The sequence below is a fragment of the Opisthocomus hoazin genome, chromosome 1, assembly GCF_030867145.1.
Source record: "Opisthocomus hoazin isolate bOpiHoa1 chromosome 1, bOpiHoa1.hap1, whole genome shotgun sequence".
Lineage (NCBI taxonomy): Eukaryota > Metazoa > Chordata > Aves > Opisthocomiformes > Opisthocomidae > Opisthocomus > Opisthocomus hoazin.
In genome coordinates this window covers 17,184,316-17,203,663 of record NC_134414.1, presented here as the reverse complement: position 1 = coordinate 17,203,663, position 19,348 = coordinate 17,184,316, and the positions used below count along the sequence as shown (strand labels likewise).

Sequence of the window (19,348 nt, the reverse complement as noted above, 5' to 3'; positions counted from 1 at the left end):
CATCACATGATACAAGGACAGGATGGGGATTCGCTGCAAACCTTAGAACTGACTGCCGTGGTCTGGGCCTTAACTAATTGGCTAAATGAGCCTTTAAATGTAGTAACCGACTCCCTTTATGTGGCTGGAGTGGTGCCACGAGTAGCAGATGCCTTGCTTAGGGAAGCGGTTAACCCTGTATTAGGTGAGCTTTTTATCCAGTTGCGGACCGTACTGTCTCAACGGGCCGCGCCTTGTTGTGTCATCCACGTACGTAGTCACCAATGGGATCTGGGACTAGAGCATGGTAATCAGATTGCTGACAATTTAGTTAGTCCCGCATGCCCTATGCCTCCAGTAGACAAGTTTCAGCAGGCCAGACAGAGTCATGAAAATTTCCACCAAAATGCGAGAGGTCTGCGAAGGCAATTTGGGCTGACAGAGAATGAGGCTCGCTACATTGTACAGGCCTGTCCCAAGTGTGGAAATCAGGGTCCAGGAACAGGCCAAGGGGTAAATCCAAAAGGACTGCAGGCACTTGCGCTATGGCAGATGGATGTTACACACATCCCAGAATTTGGGTGACTGAAGTATGTGCATGTTACAATAGACACCTTTTCAAGAATGATATGGGCTACTGCTTTACCTGGGGAGAAAGCGCAACATGTTTGTAAGAACCTGCTTGCATGTTTTGCGGTGCTGGGAGTGCCTGAAGAAATTAAGGCTGATAATGGACCTGCATATGTCAGTCAAAAGCTAAGATCATTTTTATTGACGTGGGGAGTTAAGCACACCACAGGGACTGCACATTCTCCAACAGGGCAGGGGCTCATAGAGCGTACTCATCGTGTGCTGAAAGACTATTTAGACAAGCAGTGAGGGGTTGAAACAGAAGGGCAACCAAGGTTGCATTGAGCTCTTTTTACATTGAACTATTTGTCCCTTATGGGTGATCGGGAAGCACCGCCGGTGGTTATACACCACCAGAACCTAAGGTTCTATAGCACAACGACTCTGATGCTGTTTAAAGTAATCTATAGGGACCCAACTACTGGAGAGTGGGCTGGACCAGTACCAGTAATCTTTAACGGCCGAGGATATATGTGTGTTTCCACAGATCGCGGTCCAGTCTGGGTGCCTAGCCGAGCCGTGAAGCCTGCTTTGAGCAAACAAGGAAAGTTAGCCAAGGGGAAACAAGCAGACTCTCACGAACAGAACAATCGAGTAGAAATAGCCTGAATCAAGGGAAAGATATATGAGTGGTCACAAGGAAATACTTGTCACCGATATCAACTGTGACGTTTGTAAAACCTGTAAGCCTTGGACTTTGTGTATCTGTTACACTTGCCAAGGACAGTGGTGGTGTACCTAGTTATAATGTTGGTCATTTTGCTAACTATAGTACAGGCAAATGTGCAAAAGAAACTCAGGTGAGTAATTGTAGTGCAAAACTCATGCAAGGTCTAAACCGTACATTACCCTGGGATACTCAAGAGTTGAACTTGCTAGGGTCAATGAGAATTGGTAACACCACCAAAAAACTGGACTCTTAAACAGCACACCAACCAGATACAACAAAATCAGGGGTTTTTGGACGGATTGCTCACCTCACTCTTTGGTAATTTGCCCGCTTGGTTGAAGGAGTTAATTGTAGAAGGTTTGCATATATGTATTGTGTTGATTGTTGTTGGAATTATAATGTGCATTTGCTTTAATTGTCTTAAAAAAGCTCTTTCCAGGATGATCGACTGTACCTGGCTTGCTCAAAAACAAGAAAGGGGAATTGTGGAGTCCTGGTTGGACGAGAGGGGATATAGTTTGGTGCCGTTGAGCAACCCAGGCTTTGTACCCGAGATAGGTCTGGAAAGCAGTGAACGCGGAACACTGCTGAGAAAGCAAAGTGGCGAACACAGAACGCTGGCGCAGGGGGGACTGCCGCACTGTCGCTTCCTGCCTCCTCGCCGCTTCCTGCCTTATTGTCGCTTCCGCATGGAGATGAAGCTCTGCACCTATCGCAGTGAGTTATAGCAATTTTGCCCATATATGGTTAAGGGTAACTAACCAATCAGAGTCTGTAATTGTTTTGCTATATAGACCCTGTTTTGCCGACTAATAAAGGAGAACGATTTTACCCATATTGGGATCGCATCGTTACTGCCGATCCGGGTTCCCAATCCAACACCACATAATGAATTGTCTCCTTTTTTTTCTAGAACTATCATGATTTTCTTACTGTCCAAATTACAAAATTTAGGAACAAATAGTCTGCTCTTTGAATTTCTCTGCCCTTATCCATTTGAAGCACAAAGTTACTGAAATGTATGTCTTTGACGGCATTTCTTCATGCCAGAGCCATTATTATTTCCTTCCCTATCAGTCAAGGCACATATTCAGTTAAAAATCAATTGTGTGCCACATCCGCAAACATACCCTCAGTCTTATTTCCTCTCCTATATATTTTCTACTCTTTGCTTGGATAGTTAAACTTCCATTAATACCACTCAAGACATCTCAACGTTTTTTAAAAAGTCCCATCATTTCACAGTCCTATTACCATCTATAGCAAGATGACCTCCCACATATTGTTCATACAGCTATTTATCCTACAAAGCTATAACCTCAGTCTATAATGTCCCTTCACTCTTAATTTCTTAAATAGATTTTGACAGCTGTCTCAAGTGCAGCTCCAAGTGTTTTTTCTTTAAGAGTTATTTTAACAGTTGGTAGTCTTTGAATAAATGGTAACTGTTAGCAGATTTGGAATCCACATATCTATGTTTATTCATGTACGAGAAGCTGAGACCTGTCACAGGGAGAATTAAAATACAACACTGAATCTAAATGTCATTAAAGTTTGGTAAGAATGAGATCTGGGTTTTGTAAGCAGCTATAATTTGTTAAACCAAAGACAGATATTAGCATCTGCACTATTCCCCGTGATGGAACAGTATTTATTGAATAATAAGTAGTAGAAGTACAGCTGAATTCCTGCTCCCCACAGTGATTTTGTTACATATGCAGCTACAATGCAAGGCAAACACACTCAGCTAATTGCTGATGTGTCATAAAGGCAGGAGGACAGGTAAAACTAGAGTCTATAAACCTTTTTGGTGACGACTGACAAGATTTAAGCCTGCTGTTAGATTGGAATATTTTTTGCTAAATACTTTTTTCTTGTAGTTCATCTTCAAAAATGCATTTACTTCTTAGCCTTTAATGTGACTATCCTTGATTTAGTTGTCAAAGTAGATTTCATTTAAGCCCATATTTCTGCACTTTTCTTTCTGTGAATGACTCTTATTTACTTATATAGGGTTTTTGCTGAATACCATAAGTTTATGTATATGCACTTTATTACGCCTGCAGTAGAACTTACCTGTCCTTAAACAGCTGCTCATAAATCCCAAATTTAGCTGTGTTATATAGCTCTTCTCAATTTCAAGTGTGTACTTTTAATCTCCTCTCCTCAAGAAAGTACTTCATATTTTGACATGCTTACCTTTTCTTTTTTCTGATGCAATGACATTCATATGCTTTTCCCTTTAAATTTAAACTTCTCTTTACTTCTTCTGTTTGTCTCAGTAATGATAATTGACTTCAGTAATGATAGTTGACTTATATGTGGTTCCCATGTACCCTTAAGTGCTCGTCTTGCCTGGCATGTGGCAATGCAAGCAACTGAGTTTCTCTTACTATGTCTGGTTTTGAAGGCAATAAATAGAATACACAGAATAATTTCTTCAGGTACAGCTTCCCATCACTTCTTTTTGTTGTTGTGGGATTTTTCATCTAAGTGTGATTTAATCTTTATTCTCTGGGTTGATTTCAAAACTTAAAAGGTTCTTGATAATTTAAGTAGCAGCATAATTGCCTTGTTTTGTTTCCTTGCTTTATTGTATCCATACAGATGGTAGCAATAGTAAGTTCTGGTAGGGCAAATATCTTACCAGTATTTCTATATTTATGTGATAACAATCTTCTAATTTATGTGAAATAATTATTGAGAAATTATTCTTAAAACTCTAGATAGCAAAATCTGATTCCGTAAGCTATCAAAGTCCATTTTCCATATTTCGACATGTTTTCTGTTGTTTCCTGCAGTTAGTCCCCTGAAGGTAAAAAGCAATCCTTGGTACAACTCTGATTTCAATTAAAATAACCTTTCTCCAGTAAATAGACCTGCTGTTGTCACTGAAAGTACAGCATGAATTTTCTCTACATAATATTTCAAAAATGTGTATCATTCTTTTTTATTTCAGTTGCATCCTTCTAGAAGCAGTTCAGTTGTGGACACAGAACTGGAATCATCTCCTGTTAATGATTCTAGAGTCCAAGGGAACTGCTCTTCTAACTTAAGCATCTCTGTCAAAAGCCTAAAGCTGGTAGCTGAGCAGAATGAATCTCAATCCAAAATCCAAATCCAGACATTGCTCACAAGTTCAGACAGTGCTCACAGCTGAAAAGAAGAAGTCTTTCGGTGCATTCATGTGGAGGAAATAAGTAAGAAATACAGAAACTGAGGCTTTTCTCCTTCCTCCACCCAGGAAATCCACATCTTCATAACTCATTATTGTCTGTTATTTGTCCACAGTTTAACTGCCAGACTAGCCATAAACTATACTGAGAGAAAGGCTGTGAATTTGAGGGTGACGGAGCACTGGAACAGGCTGCCCAGGGAGGTTGTGGAGTCTCCTTCTCTGGAGATATTCAAGACCCGCCTGGACAAGGTCCTCTACAGCCTACTGTAGGTAACCCTGCTTCGGCAGGAGGGTTGGACTAGATGACCCACAGAGGTCCCTTCCAACCCCTACCATTCTGTGATTCTGTAATTTTCAGCTCATGTGGCTAACACTAAACACATCAAAGAAATCTGAACACTGCATATTTGGCACTGTGTATTAAGTTGCTTAGTATCTAACTGAGCCATGGGAAAATGTTTCCAGCTAGCATTGTTTTGGCAACTTCTGCTTTTATTTCAGACCTGAAGAAGACCGCCTGTGCCAGACGTTCTATTTAACTGTTTCAAACTAGACTGACGTAGTAAAAACATTACCTCTTTCTGCAAACATTGTTCTATGCATGTGCTGAGACCACCATGTTTTACAGGAAAGCACAGCTACATCAACTTTAATTTTATTTCCTTTGCTTTTTCACCTTCAGCATGTACAAGATCAATTTAAGAGCAATGGACAAGTCCATGTTTGGTATGCCTTTTGACTTTTGACTTTCCTTCTGATTGTCCGATTTTCTTCTGAGAAGCAAGAAACAATCACTTTATTAGAATCATGCTAGGTAAAGCGATCTTTGATTAATTTATCAGTAAGTATATATGCCAATATTTCCAAGTAATGTTGCTTTTCCTAGTTTTATATTATCAATACTTTTATATATATAAAAATATTTTTTTCTCTATTAGCCAAAAAATTCAATACTGAGTCATAAAGGAATAAATTCTGCACAGTAGTATCTCCCTGTCCTCCTTTGAATACATCAGGAATACTCCAGTTTATACTGAGGTAAAAGTCTACAGACTGTTTTTTTTGCCTTAAATTACATTGTTCATTATTGTTTATTATCACTGATGCTGTTATTTCTAAATTATTTTCTGAAATTGTAAAAAAAAAATCAATAATTGAAAAAAACCTGATTTTGCTTAGTGTTAGATATATCCAGTTTTCACTTAGAACACATAGATATCTTTCAGTCCTCCAGGAAACAGAAAAGAAGAGGATTACGGCTTCAGTCTCAGCAAACATGATCTACAATTTATTATTTCTGTGACTCACCAAACAAGCACAGTAGAAGATTTAATAATTTAACATTCAACAGAATTCTTGTCTCTTTGCCCAGCTATGGCCAGATTCTTTCTCTCTCTCACACATTCTTAGTTTTATGAAGCTCAATCAGTTCCAGGGACAGTTATTCCTCAGTTACTGTGTTCTGAGAAAGAAGAATACTGTGCAACGTCAGCAAACAGTATCTGTCAGCCATTTATATTTCTTGAAATAGCCACAGTTTTTTTATAGTATGTAAGGCAAACGTTCCTTTAAAAATCACAGGAGTGACTTTACTCTAGTCAAGTAACTAGCAACAGGATGAGAGGAAATGGCCTCAAGTTGCATTAGGGGAGGTTTAGATTGGATATTAGGAAAAATTTCTTTACTGTTGGAGTGGTCAGGCACTGGAATAGGCTACCCAGGGAAGTGGTGGAGTTATCATCCCTGGAGGTGTTCAAAAAACGTGTAGATATTGCACTTTGGGACATGGTTCAGTAGGCATGGTGCTGTTGGGTTGTCGGTTGGACTTCATGATCTTAGAGTTCTTTTCCAACCTTAATGATTCTACGATTCTATGATTCTACGGTTCTATGTTTGGAATGGCTAAAATGAGAGCTGGAAAAAGCACTGGTTTACAAATTCAGCACACAACAATTTTAGAATAAACCAAATTCAGCACACAACAATTTTAGAATAAACACAGTTACTAAAGTGTGATTTATTAACTGGATAACAACCATATATGTTACATTTTTCAGAACAGACAGCATCCTAATTCATGTTTGTCAGCCATGTCACCAATTATTATATTAAGACATATCTATTATTTAGAAGGAGTTTGTTCTTTCTTTGCTAATATTTGAATCAGTAGGTAATATTATTATCATAGAATCATAGGTTGGAAAAGATCTCTAAGATCATGAAGTCCAACCATCTGCCCAACAACACCATGCCTGCTAAACCATGTCCCTAAGTGCCGTATCTATAAGTTTTTTAAACACCTCCAGGGATGGTGACTCAACCATTTCCCTGAGCAGCCTGTTCCAATGCTTTACAACTCTTTCAGTGAAGACATTTTTCCTAATATCTAATCTAAACATCCCCTGACACAGCTTGAGGCCATTGCCTCTCGTCTTATCACTAGTTACTTGGGAGAAAAGATCAACACCTCCCTCACTACAACCAAATTATGTATGTGTATAGAACAGAAACAGCTGAACTTGGTAAATCCAGAACTGAGTGCTGTTCACAGTGTACACCTAAGCCAAAAATATACAATGCCTGAGCATGTGAGTTCACCTTCACTTCCCGTACTCTATCTCGCTCTGTAATATCTCTATTTCTTTTTTGCAGCTGTCAGACTGCTGCTGATACCTCTGGAAAAAAGTCACATCATTAAATTTCAAACAGGGATATGATTTTGAATCAGAGAGTTCAGAGATTTTTTTATACAGTTAAACAAATTTCAGTAGTTCTAACGCCTGCTACTAGCTTAGATAAGTGTTGCCTCATTCTAGTTAAATCAGAGTTCATACTACATTTCTAACTATAGCTATAAAATCAAAAGCAATAGCTGTTCTCTGATTCCACTCAGGACCATTTTCCAGGGCTGACTGGTGTGGACTAATACAACAATACCAGTCCTGCATCAGAGGCATTTACACACAACTGTTTGGTCACAAAGTTTCTGAAGTAAGCTTAAGGTACAATTCTGTTATTTAGACTGTAACACATCTTTTATAGTTAACCTTGATCATTAAAGGTGGCAGATTTCACTCTATGGAGCTACTAGGTGAGTTTTTTGCAGTAGAGGTTTGGCAGAAGATGTTAGACCATATCAACTCAGCATATTGAGAGGAACTCACATTTTCTGATTCATAGAGCCAAATTTAGAATTTAAAGACTCACTTTAGTGAAGTCTTTATGGAGAAAAAACACACTCAAAACCAAAAAGAAGGTAATTTTCATATTATGATATATCATTTCTGTAATACTGTCAAAGAAATAGATTTTACTTTTTGTAAAAAAATACCAAGCAAGTAGTAGTAGTACAGATAGTAGTTCCTCTTACGTAACTCCTCAGCGAATGAAATTTGCTTTAACAATATATGCATTAAGTCTTATCAAAACATCCAGGTAACAAAAACACACCATTGTTTACTTTAACAAATAAAAATTTATGTGACGTCTCTAGAGAGAAATTCAATTTAGATAATCAAATGCTGTCAGTCTAAAATTCTCCTTGCTATCTTGGTCAGCTAAAACTAAGTTTTCATATTATGAAAACTGTTCTCTGCTGTTGCTGTGAAAAAGAGCTGCTCAGTGAAAGCAACAACAATAAAAAGATATTCATCTTTTTTGTGTTTAATGCAGGCTTCTAAATGTAGAGGTACTACATAAATACACTGTATATATCTATGCATACGTGTGTGTATATACAAATATATATTCATAGGTGCCATTAGTAATAAAATTCTTAAGATCAATGTTTTAATTAATGTTGGTTGTCAAAGAATAAAAGATTTCTTTTCTATATTGTTGCAGTCCAAGGAATGAATAACTACGTGTAGATACAGTTTCAGACGGGACAGTCTATATTACTCTTTTAAATGCCCTTGTATTGTCAGAAACATGCCAAGGTCTTAAAAAATTACTGACAAATTATCCTGGCTCACATTTTCGTTGGTTTTGTTTGAAATCTGGATTGCTCTTATGATTGGGCACTGCCTGTGTTGTTAAGGTAATGTAAAAGTGTTAGTGTATGCAATTGTTGCTTCATTCCTTATACTCCAGGACAAATGGAAAACTAAAATTTGTTCTGCTGCTGCTTTCCTGTAATCTCAACTTTAAATAAATAAATAGCAGTGAAGAAGAAAAACCCGACACCCAACACAGAAACCAGAAGCATTTCGCAGCTGCAGCTGTTTTAAATTCCCCAGGTTTCCTGTTGGTACTATATAGTTCATAACGATTTGTGGCACTGGTGGATAATACTACATAAGAGATATCGCTCTCTCTTAAAGCAAAATCAGAAGCTGAGTTTGCTTCATAAACAAAGTATCTCTTGGGCCTATACTGATGTCTGGATAACATCAGATGCACTAAAGCATTAGAACCATAGTGATTATCCTTATTTGTGAATCACAGAATAACTGTGTTTAAGAGGTTTCTGTGTCTAAACCCACTCATTCCTTAATTCTGTACGCCAGAAAACATTGTGCATCACAGCCATTTTTGGGAAAATCTAATGCAACCAAAAAATTAAGTTGGAAGTTGCCTTGCAGTGATATTTTGTTTTTGGAAGTCAGGGTCCTCTGGAGCAAAAGTCATATGTGTATTAGGCCAGTGTTCAGCAAAAGAGAGTTCATTAGTGTGTTGCTGAGTTTTTTTCCCCAAGGCAATATCAGTGTTAATTATAGTTTCTGTTTATGAATTGGAAGAAAGTCTATTTAGAAATCAGAAGAATTCATAACTTTCTACACCAGAGGAACACTCATCAGCTATTTAAATTTGAAATGTCAGATTGGGGTTTGGCTTATTCTTCTTCATACACAATCCGTTTAATTGAGTTTTGCCAAAATCATGACTGCAAAAGCCTTAATAACACAGAGTAAAAATACATGTAAAACAGCCAAATTCAGAGATCATAGGAAAGACCAAGATGATGAGACTCAAATTCAGTAAAAAAAAGAAAAAAAAAATCATGGTCATAGGTATTAAATTTCTAAGAATTATCTTCTGTCATGTATTAAAAACTTCAGTTCCATGAACCGTAGGATGCAGAGAAGTGGAAGTCTTTGACTTAGCTATATACTTGGCCTCATTTTATGTCAGAGTAAAACAAATGTAATATTTAAAATTTTCTGATCAGAAATAAGAATAATTTTTATTGTACCATATAAAATTCTAAATACATTAAGGAAAATATGGAAAAATATAAAATTTTCTACCTTCTGGAGATTTCCAGTGAAATCTAATTTTAATTTCTAATTATTACTGCTCAAGTCAGTAGTAAAAATTCTTGACTAAACAGAGAAGTGGTCAAATATACAAAAAATAATTTTAAATCCCCTCCACAAACATAAGTCTGTTCCTTTCCTTCCCTTCCCTTCCCTCTTTCTCTTTCTCTTTCTCTTTCTCTTTCTCTTTCTCTTTCTCTTTCTCTTTCTCTTTCTCTTTCTCTTTCTCTTTCTCTTTCTCTTTCTCTTTCTCTTTCTCTTTCTCTCTTTCTCTCTTTCTTTCAGAGAAAGAATGTTTACAATCAGGACTGTATAGGTAAAGTAAAATGATCAATCAAAATGCTTTATATCTTTGCTGGTATTTATATTCCTTTAGTTTATATACCTCTAGTAATACATTTCACACTTTGTTTCAAAGTCTAAAATAAGTCAGATGAGTTGACTCCTGGAAGTGCTACTCTCACTGATTTTCTTCTGGTCTCCAAAAAAAAGGCTATATGAACTCAGATTTCTGTACTCTCAATGTCTAAAATTACATTAGACAAATGATGCATTTCACGCATCTGAGAAGATCTTGTCAGTTTAGAGATGTCTAGATGACAGAATATTATATGTTACAAAATGCTATAAAAAATGGGGTCAAGACCTCAAGATGTTAGTGTAATTTCTGTCTTTAATTGTATAAGACTACATCATCACTGTCGAAATCAAGTAGGCAAATGCACTAGTAGGCTTTTCATGGCTTCCTGAACATCGGTCTGACTCTTCACAGAGGGTTCAGAAAGCCCATCAGCTTTTGGAAGCCATTGAGAGGTTGAATTTATTCTCCAGTACACTTTTGGTCATGTTCAGGGCTGAGACCAGCAGAAGTCCTGGAAATCTTCAGATGTTACACATTCTGTGTATTCTCTTCCTCTTTAGTCTACTTAGTTTTCCATGAGTGGTCTTTGAGGTCTTTGGTCAAGTCCACAGCATCAAGATGAGTGAGCCAAAAGGGACAGATACCTATGTCATAACTCCCACACCTAGCAGAAACACTCTTAGAGCTGGCAGTGCTGGCTTATCTGTGCATTTTCCAGCTAGCGGCTGGCTGTATTTACAGTGACACTTTCACTCCTCAGTATGGCATGGAAGTAGCCACAAGGAATGTATCTACATAAATGAAATATTAGTGTGAGGCTACGTGCTTATATCTTGGTTCCCATTCACAGCATGTTAGGGGTTGGAACGGACCTCGGTGGGTCATCTAGTCCATTCGTTTGTACTGTTTATGAGCATCAGAAATACAATCACAGTTGCGGCTCATGACAATTAGTACTCTACAAGATAATGCCCAGTCCCAAGGCCCATTCTCCACAGGTTACCCCATACTAGGAGGAAGAGAGTTAGGTCAGAGGTGTTAGTGGCAGTGTGTCTTGGCCATTATATCTGTTAGGCTAGCAACAACCCAGAACTCTTTGACAGTAGAATTAAAATGTTGATGTTAATTATCACTAAACTTGAAATTGTTAAATTCAGCTAAAAGAACCAAGAAGAGATGGATATTATGATTTGAGGTAGAAGAATATTCCAGTAACATTGACAAATACTCAGAAAATATTAACAATGGAACATACATCACATGTAAATGTATTATATGTTATGCTGCAGTATATTTTTAACAGAAGCAAATATCCAAGTTCTCCAAACTTAATAAGATGGATTTGCAAAGTATTGCATGAGCAAAAAATAAAATTATTCTGAAAAGTTAATCAAAAACTGTATTCTAAAGTATGTAATACCTTTTTCTTGGTTGATGCTTGTTTATTTTCCATTTACTTGGAGTTCTTCAATTCATGGAACTGACATTTGGTTCACACAGTATAATTTTTAGTATTTTATGAGAAATCAATTAAATTATGATTTAGACTTTGCAGGGAGTTAATGGATTGCAATTTAAAGAACTATTGCTGTGCTTCAAGTAACATCAAGTATCTTCTTCTGCCTACATAATTTTCGTGTTCCTACTGCTTAAGCAGCTATTAGGAAGTGCTCCCGACACTGTCTTATGCTGTGTATCTGCAGAATTCCACCTCATTGCTTCTGATCCAGATGTTTTATACTGGGTACTGTAGCATTTAAGAGATAAGATAAGGCCATACCACCAGGTAGTGTAGCTGCATTTCTTTAGAAAAAAAAATCAAATCCAAGGCAACAGATTGTAAACTGAAAAGCTATGAAAATCAAGACAAAAAAATAATTAAATTTGCTCAGGAAACTTCAGAACCACATTCAGTCAAACTTAGTCTGGAATAATTGAGTATCTGAAGGTGTACAATATTCTAAAAGCAGCCTTGATGTAAATGGATGGATAAGCTACACGGAAAAAACGCTTATGATTAGATGTAAGTAGTAAAAGAGTGCAGTGAGCAGCACTTCCCATGCAGCAGGGCAGGGATACTGAGGTGTTCTAGCTGCAAAGCACTGCTTTGGTGACTCAAAGCAGCCATAAACTTTGCATATGAATTCATCAGCCTGAACTTAGCAGGGAATCTGAACTTTCTGAATATGAAGCTGTTGCACATCAGAGTCTATTTGCTCTTTAAACTTACTTGTGAGAAATTTAAGTATTTAGCGTGATTTGCACTTCTCTTCTGTCAAATTGGTATCGGCTTTATTTTGATCTGCTGCAACATACGTATAGCAGGACCAACAGAGCAAAGGCACCTGACGCCTTGTTTGCTTGCTATAAATGCAAACCCATCATGAGAAACAAAATAGTCCACTTACACCTCAACATTTTTAAGAGCCCAGCATAAAGTCGATGATTAATTTTTCTCGTGAAGAAATTTGTCCCTATCTCATGACTGGTTATGTGAACACTCCACAGAGACTGTGAAGGGAGAGACCTTGATTAGCTGCATATTTGGCATTTCTTCCACTGTTACATGATTGCTGTCGTCCACTTTGCAAGTCTATTTATGTTGGCACTGCATGTGGCCATTCTTTTTTATTCATAGAGTTACCGTCAACTGCTAGCTTACTTTCGTCTTTCACCTGCAAAAGTCTAAATCCTGATATTTAGCTTCTCTAGCTGTAACAAAAATATATACATTATGTATATGAATATTCTAACTTATAGAATCATAGAATCATAGAATGCTTTGGGTTGGAAGGGACATTTAGAGGTCATCTAGCCCAACCCCCCTGCAGTGAGCAGGGACATCTTCAGCTAGACCAAGTTGCTTAGAGCCCTGTCCAACCTGGCCTTGAATCTTTCCAGGGATATGATCCTTTCAAAGTTAAATGTGCTCTTTAAAACTGCATCTAGCATATGGGCATGAGGACTGACTTTGCTTTGCCATGTCTGGGCACAGGTAAGCAGAAAGTATGAGATCAAAACCAAGTCTGCTGAATCCTAGTTAATAATGCAAGTGCAAATGGAGAATCCCTGATCGGCAACTATCCTTGGTTTCCATGTGAAAACATAAACAAGCGACATCATGATTCACAGCTCACCCCCTCATTGTCTGAAGATAAACATTTACTGCATTGTAAACATGAATTTGTCTAAGATGTATCAACAGAAAAGCCTTTCAAGAGTTTTTGACTGTCTCTAAATGTTTAGATTTGTAGTCTGTTGCTTTGAGCAATAATTATTTAACTCCTCCATGAAGAAGAGGACCTTTTACTAATCGGTTTCACACTGCATGCTGACATTTCAGGAGGCTGCTATATTAGTTCTATCATTCAGAGCCATGAATTATTGATTCACCTACACTATTCTCCTTCAAACTACTGAACTACTTACCATTGAAGTGATGCAAATAGCTAATAAATAAGCAGAATATAAAATGACTATTCAGCTTTAAATGAATATCATAAAGTTTTAGTAGAGCCTGTGCTATTACTAGTGCTAGCCAGGTAGTAAATTTTGTTTGCAACTTTCAGGCTTTCTGCACCAGCCTGCCATCTCCAAATTAGTTTCAGCTTCGTATTTCATGGAAATTATACATTCATTTGTGAGGTAAAAATGCTGCTTTTCTTCTATCAGTTCTTTACCACCTGTGTATTCTCAAACCTCAATGTGCTGCTTCAGGGATCAGAGCTGCCCTTCACCTTCCTTTATTTACTACAGGATGTAATTCTTTCCTAAGTTACATTCGTGTGAATCAGGAAAGATTGTGGCAATATGTGGAGTTGCACCACAGAGAGAAGTACGGGGTACTGTTTATTTTCCAAGAAAGCATTTGTTATTAAGATAAATAGCTTATACTGACAAAGTGAGATAATAATAGACATTCTAAAGCACAGCCCCTGACATTAGCTTTTAAAGGCATGTACTGTCTGCTGTAAAGGTTGGGAACATTATACAGAGTATTTCAGATATTCCACAAGTGCTGTATAATATTCTATTACAGTAGATTCAAAATACAGATAACCTGAAAAACTGATTGTAAAGCATCCTGCCACAGTGGAGATTTTTTTATTGAAAACCTCAAAAGAGGTTTTGGTGAGCTCATCCTGTCTGTTTCTGTTTACTGGGCATAGAAATTTTAAATTTTTATTTTGCTGCAGGAACTGTAATAGATTGACTAGTGCGATACTAATACAGTGTGTGCAATACAAAGATAATCACAAGAATAGAAGTCAGTATTGGACTATTTCCCTGTTGTCCAACCTCATGCAGAAACACACAGCAAAAGCAGTGATTAGTTACACCTGGACTGTTTTTTCTGAATGTAGTCATTATGCTACAGCACACATTTAAGAAACCTTTTGATGAGAAAGAGAGAGTGTTTTTCAGTCTCTTCAGATCCTCCATATACTTTTTTCATTTCAGAAGTTTTGAACTTTCTCTTAGATAAAATAGACATTTCACCAAGAATGATCTCTGTAAAATATTTTATTTTCTGCATAAAATACAAAAAAATCTGAACCCCACTGTGTTTTTACGGGAAATTAGGTTTCATGGGGAAATTAAAAATCCAAAACCATCACTTGTCTATTTTAACATATGTAAACGAAATTATTGTAGAGATCATGATTAGATCTTTTGTCTCCTGGGAATACTAAGATTCTTAAACAGAAGCTATGTAGCTGAATTTCTGAAAAACAATGAGTATAGACATACCTGCTCGATAATTTGGAAACACCTGCATGGAAACACCTATGAAGCATTCAAAATTCCTTTATTCTAGCTTCTGGAAAAGTGTGTGTTCCCTGCAGAATTCAGCTCAGCAAACTTGGCACTATGGGAATGTCAGGTCCAGGAGAGGAATGAGCAGTAAGAGATGGCTGCGAGACTCCTGAGAGCATGTAGATTCGGCATCAACCTCTGCGTCTGAACTGCATCAGGCTATGGCAGTCCTGAAGTGACAGAGCTGATGGCGGGCAAATTTACCCAAAGTGGGTTTTATAGCTTAGGCTGCAGTCCTTGCGGCCTCCGGGGGTAGCTATCATACCTGAAATAGTCACTCCAGAGCAAGTTCAAGTCTATCTACCGTATACTCTAGCCATTTCTGTGACTGCAGTGCTGAAGTACTTTTATTTTTATCCAGCGCATCAAGTCTTTATGCTTTGCTCATAACTGGCAGGGAAAAAAAAAATTACCTCATCCATAGTTGTTAGGTGGCCTAATTACTTACTTCAAATGACATGATTCTTACAGAAAACTTTTAGAATGGCTTTAAAAGCTCTCAACAGCTTACAGCTGAAAGCCAAATGTATAGGTTATAATTCATTTACATTTCATAAAACTATGTAACTCCTCAATAGGTGCCACAAATCATTTCAGTATGGTGTGTTCTCACTTAAACGTCGTAAGAAATGCAGTCTAAAATCTTTCAAGTAGGAAATTCTGGGGTTTTTTTCACTGACATAATACCAAGCTGTAACTTCTCTTGTTCAATTCTTGATCATTAGCCAGCTTTTCCAGAGAGCCCTCCACATATTCCACTTGTTCAACATCTAAGGACCATATCTAGGTTTAGTGTTTTATCTGTCTTCAATTTTTATACGTTACAAACTCCTATGTTCATTTAAAATGGAAGGTTCTGGTTTTCTGGGTGCACCGTAACAGTGAGCCAGCAGTAGGTGTGTGTATAGAGAGAGACATTTAAGTTCCTCATTACAGTGAGAGAAAATGTATGGAGAATATTTCTCGAATGCTATTTTTATCCACTAGATTTATAGGATCCCTTTCTACTAAGCATTATGGTAGTCATTAATTATATGATAAAGTGTTATTTTTTTGCATGCAGAATCCTTTGTGCTCAAATTCCTAATGATTAAGCACAGCAGTTTTCAACCTTAATGTAGTTTCAAGGTAATACACAGAAAGAAACTTGTATGATACCATTGACTGAACCAGTATTATGTGTCATTGTTTTCTCACTTAGTTTCTTTTGTAATACTGATTTTTAGTGATTTTGTGTGTACCAGTGCAAATACACAGCTAAGCAAGGCTACACATAATAGACATCTTACTGGTTTTAACTGTCCATTATAGTTTCATCCCTGTCTTTCTTTTCATCCTGTTTTAAAAATGGCCTTCCTCTGTGACAACATATATTAGCATTCTCTTTTTTTTTATTTTCAATGAAGGTTACTGTTTTTTCATAAATTGAAACCGAGACAGGTGTCAGTTAAACAAAAATTAACTCATGTAAATATGGATAGACATCAGGAGAGGTAGCTTTAAAAATAAACAAAAAAGCAAATTATATTTACAGTAGTGAAGGCAGAAGATCTGTTCCCTGTCTGTCTCTCCATCTCCACCCCAGCAAATCCTTTGTGTCTGCGGGTTTTATTTTTCTGTGGGAAGGTCTACATATTCACTTATGAGAGTGATTACCAAGAAATTTGGACCATTTTAAAGAACTTCTAGGTAAACAATACGGAATGTACTGAGCTAAAGCCATTTCCAGTTAAGTGAAGGGTTGGGGAGAAATACAGAGTTTCACGAATTGCTCCGTTGTTGTTAAAGTGTCTCTATTTGTATTTGGATAATTTTCACCTATCTAGCACAGTACATTTTGAAAAATGTTGTAGAAGGCATTTGACTATAAAGATACCACATAGAATCATAGAATAATAGAATGGTTTGGTTTGGAAGGGACCTTATAGTTCACCTAGTTCCAACCCCCATACCACAGGCAGGGACATCTTCCACTAGACCAGGTTGCTCAGAGCCCCATCCAGCCTGGCCTTGAACACTTCCAGGGAGGAGGCAATGTTCTTGCTTTGTAAATACTGAGCAAACACTCAAAAAATGTGTTCATGAGAAATGAGGGTTCATATTACATAAGTTAATTTAACTCCAAGGTACTACTTTCATGCTTGCAAACAATTTACATGTGCAGTTTAGAAAATTTATTGCGCAACAGAAGTAACACAAAGCTTTTCTCAAATGTTTATGTACTGTTACATGGTATTTATCCTACAGCTGAGATACAAAAAGTAATTCTGAAAATCTAGTATGTGTGGATTTTCTCCCTCTTTTGAAATTGTTCTCAGGAGAAAATACAAAAAAAGAAAGATAATCCCTACTTTAATTCTGCACTTCGGGAAAAAATAAACAACCAAAAAACACTATGTATGTGTAGAGCATTGTGAGCCTCATCAAGTAATTTCCTTTCTATTTTTAATTCTCATAAGTTGCCTGCATTTCATAAGGTGCTCTGGATATATAACCTGGTAAAGACCATAATCACATGCTTTGCTTTAAACATGAAAAGTCTTCTACATATACATTTTTACATTACTTCCATGGAGAGTCAGGGAAAACTTGTCTAGTCAGTGCACGCGTAGTCACTTTGTGCAGACAAAGAGACAGCAAAGAGCAGTGCCACCAGTGGCTCTACAGCTGGGACAGGCTGTCAGTCCCCGGAGGGGCCGGGCACCGGGTTCTCTGCCAGAAGCGTCAATGTAATGATTTTAATAAATTAAGTAAAATTAATGTTTGTTTGCCACGTGAATATGAAGAATTTATATCTTATACAACATTAGAACCAAGTATCTCTGACAACAATGATTCCACAATACTTCTTAGTACAACTAAAATATTCTGAAAAGAGAGAGAAAAATGCTCATAATATCATGTGAAGTACTGAATACATACAGACAACATATCCAAATTTTGAAAGTACCTCTTCCTAGTAGAACAGTTTAATCAAGAAATGGATATATGCTTCTTCTGGAGTTAAAAAATTTTCAAAGAACAGGAACTATAGCTCAAAAACAGTGCTGAATTTGAGTATATGAGACAAGACAAATTATTCTGTACAAATATTTAAATAAAATGTACAGATCAGCCCAAAAGATAGGCTACCCTAAATTTCGGCCTTGATTACCAAAGTACACAATGGGCCTAAAATACAACCAGAATCCTTTATGATGGGAAAAGCATTAAGCCAGATTAGGAGGGTGAAATTAAATCAGACTTATTTGAGACCACAAGCCTAAGGCAAATATACATTACTATGACAAAGCTTTAAAACTAACAGATTAAATTTCTTAGACTTCTGAAGTATGATTCAATCTAATAGACAAAGTATTTTAAATAATTCTATGTGCTATGTGGAAATACACTTTAATTACTTCTTGAATTTGTCACCCATTCCTCTGGAAGTGAAATGCTTGATATAAGTCAGATTGTATACAACAGGACTTCAGATAGGTGTTTTAAATCCGCATATAGACCCTCAATAAAAATAGTCTGTGGTGGAAATGAAGTCATGTTTACCTGTTTCAGTAATGAATGGAATATCTAACAATATTCTATTAAGTAATGAGAATGCAACATTCAGTTATTTTTGCTGTATGTTATAAGCAGTACATATGAAGGTGTATCATTGTATTATCTCTGAAAGTTTAGAGGTAGTTGGATTTTTTTTCTATTTTTTTAAGTTCAGTTACTCATCTGTGACTAAAAACATGTTTCATATACATTTTAGGACATTGTTTCTCAATGTTGGATCAGAAAAGTCTTTCTAGAACTGTCTGCAGTGCAGTTAATGAGGCTGTTATACGATTTGATCAAGACTTTTTACAGATCATGAAGTCTAAGTGATTTATTAACTGTCTTCAGATAGCATGTCGTATGTTTACAGGGAAAACTACTCAAATCCAATAGTTCTTTCTTGCTTAAACATACCAAGGGAATTGACCCAATGTCACCTCATTGACTGCAGTGGGCTGCGAACCACAGCACAAGCCAACACTTCCTATAACAATTCACAAAGAAGAAATGACTAAGGATCATTTTGAAACAGGATAATCGCTTACGGTAGAAGAGATGCTTTTCAGAATGCACTTTGTTGGTGTACAGTTGGCATCAGAATTTGAATTCTGCTTTGGTTAACCTAGCACTGATGAAGAAGAATGTAAAAATTATGGGACAGCAACTAAATCTTTTCAGAAAATGAGGGTTAAAACAAACAAGCAAAAAAAAACCCCAGCACTTCACTGAAATGGTTAAATCAGACATGACAGAGGCAAAAAGATGCTGAGTTTGAATCAGTATTTCATTTTTTTTTGGACTGGAAGTGTTTTTCTCCCCTCCCCTCAGCAACCTGTTTGGTGGAACCATGTTTTAAAGAGTATTTAATAGCAATTTCTAAAATAATAGTCATCACACTCCATGCTGAAGGT

The 19,348-nt window shown here is 36.9% G+C and overlaps 1 protein-coding gene across 5 annotated transcripts in view; it reads right to left on the bottom strand.

The window, feature by feature from the left end:
- The window catches only part of CNTN5 (contactin 5), a 745,090-nt gene that overhangs the window by 601,204 nt on the left and 124,538 nt on the right, over window positions 1–19,348 (bottom strand). The gene's annotated exons all lie outside the window — the stretch shown is intronic.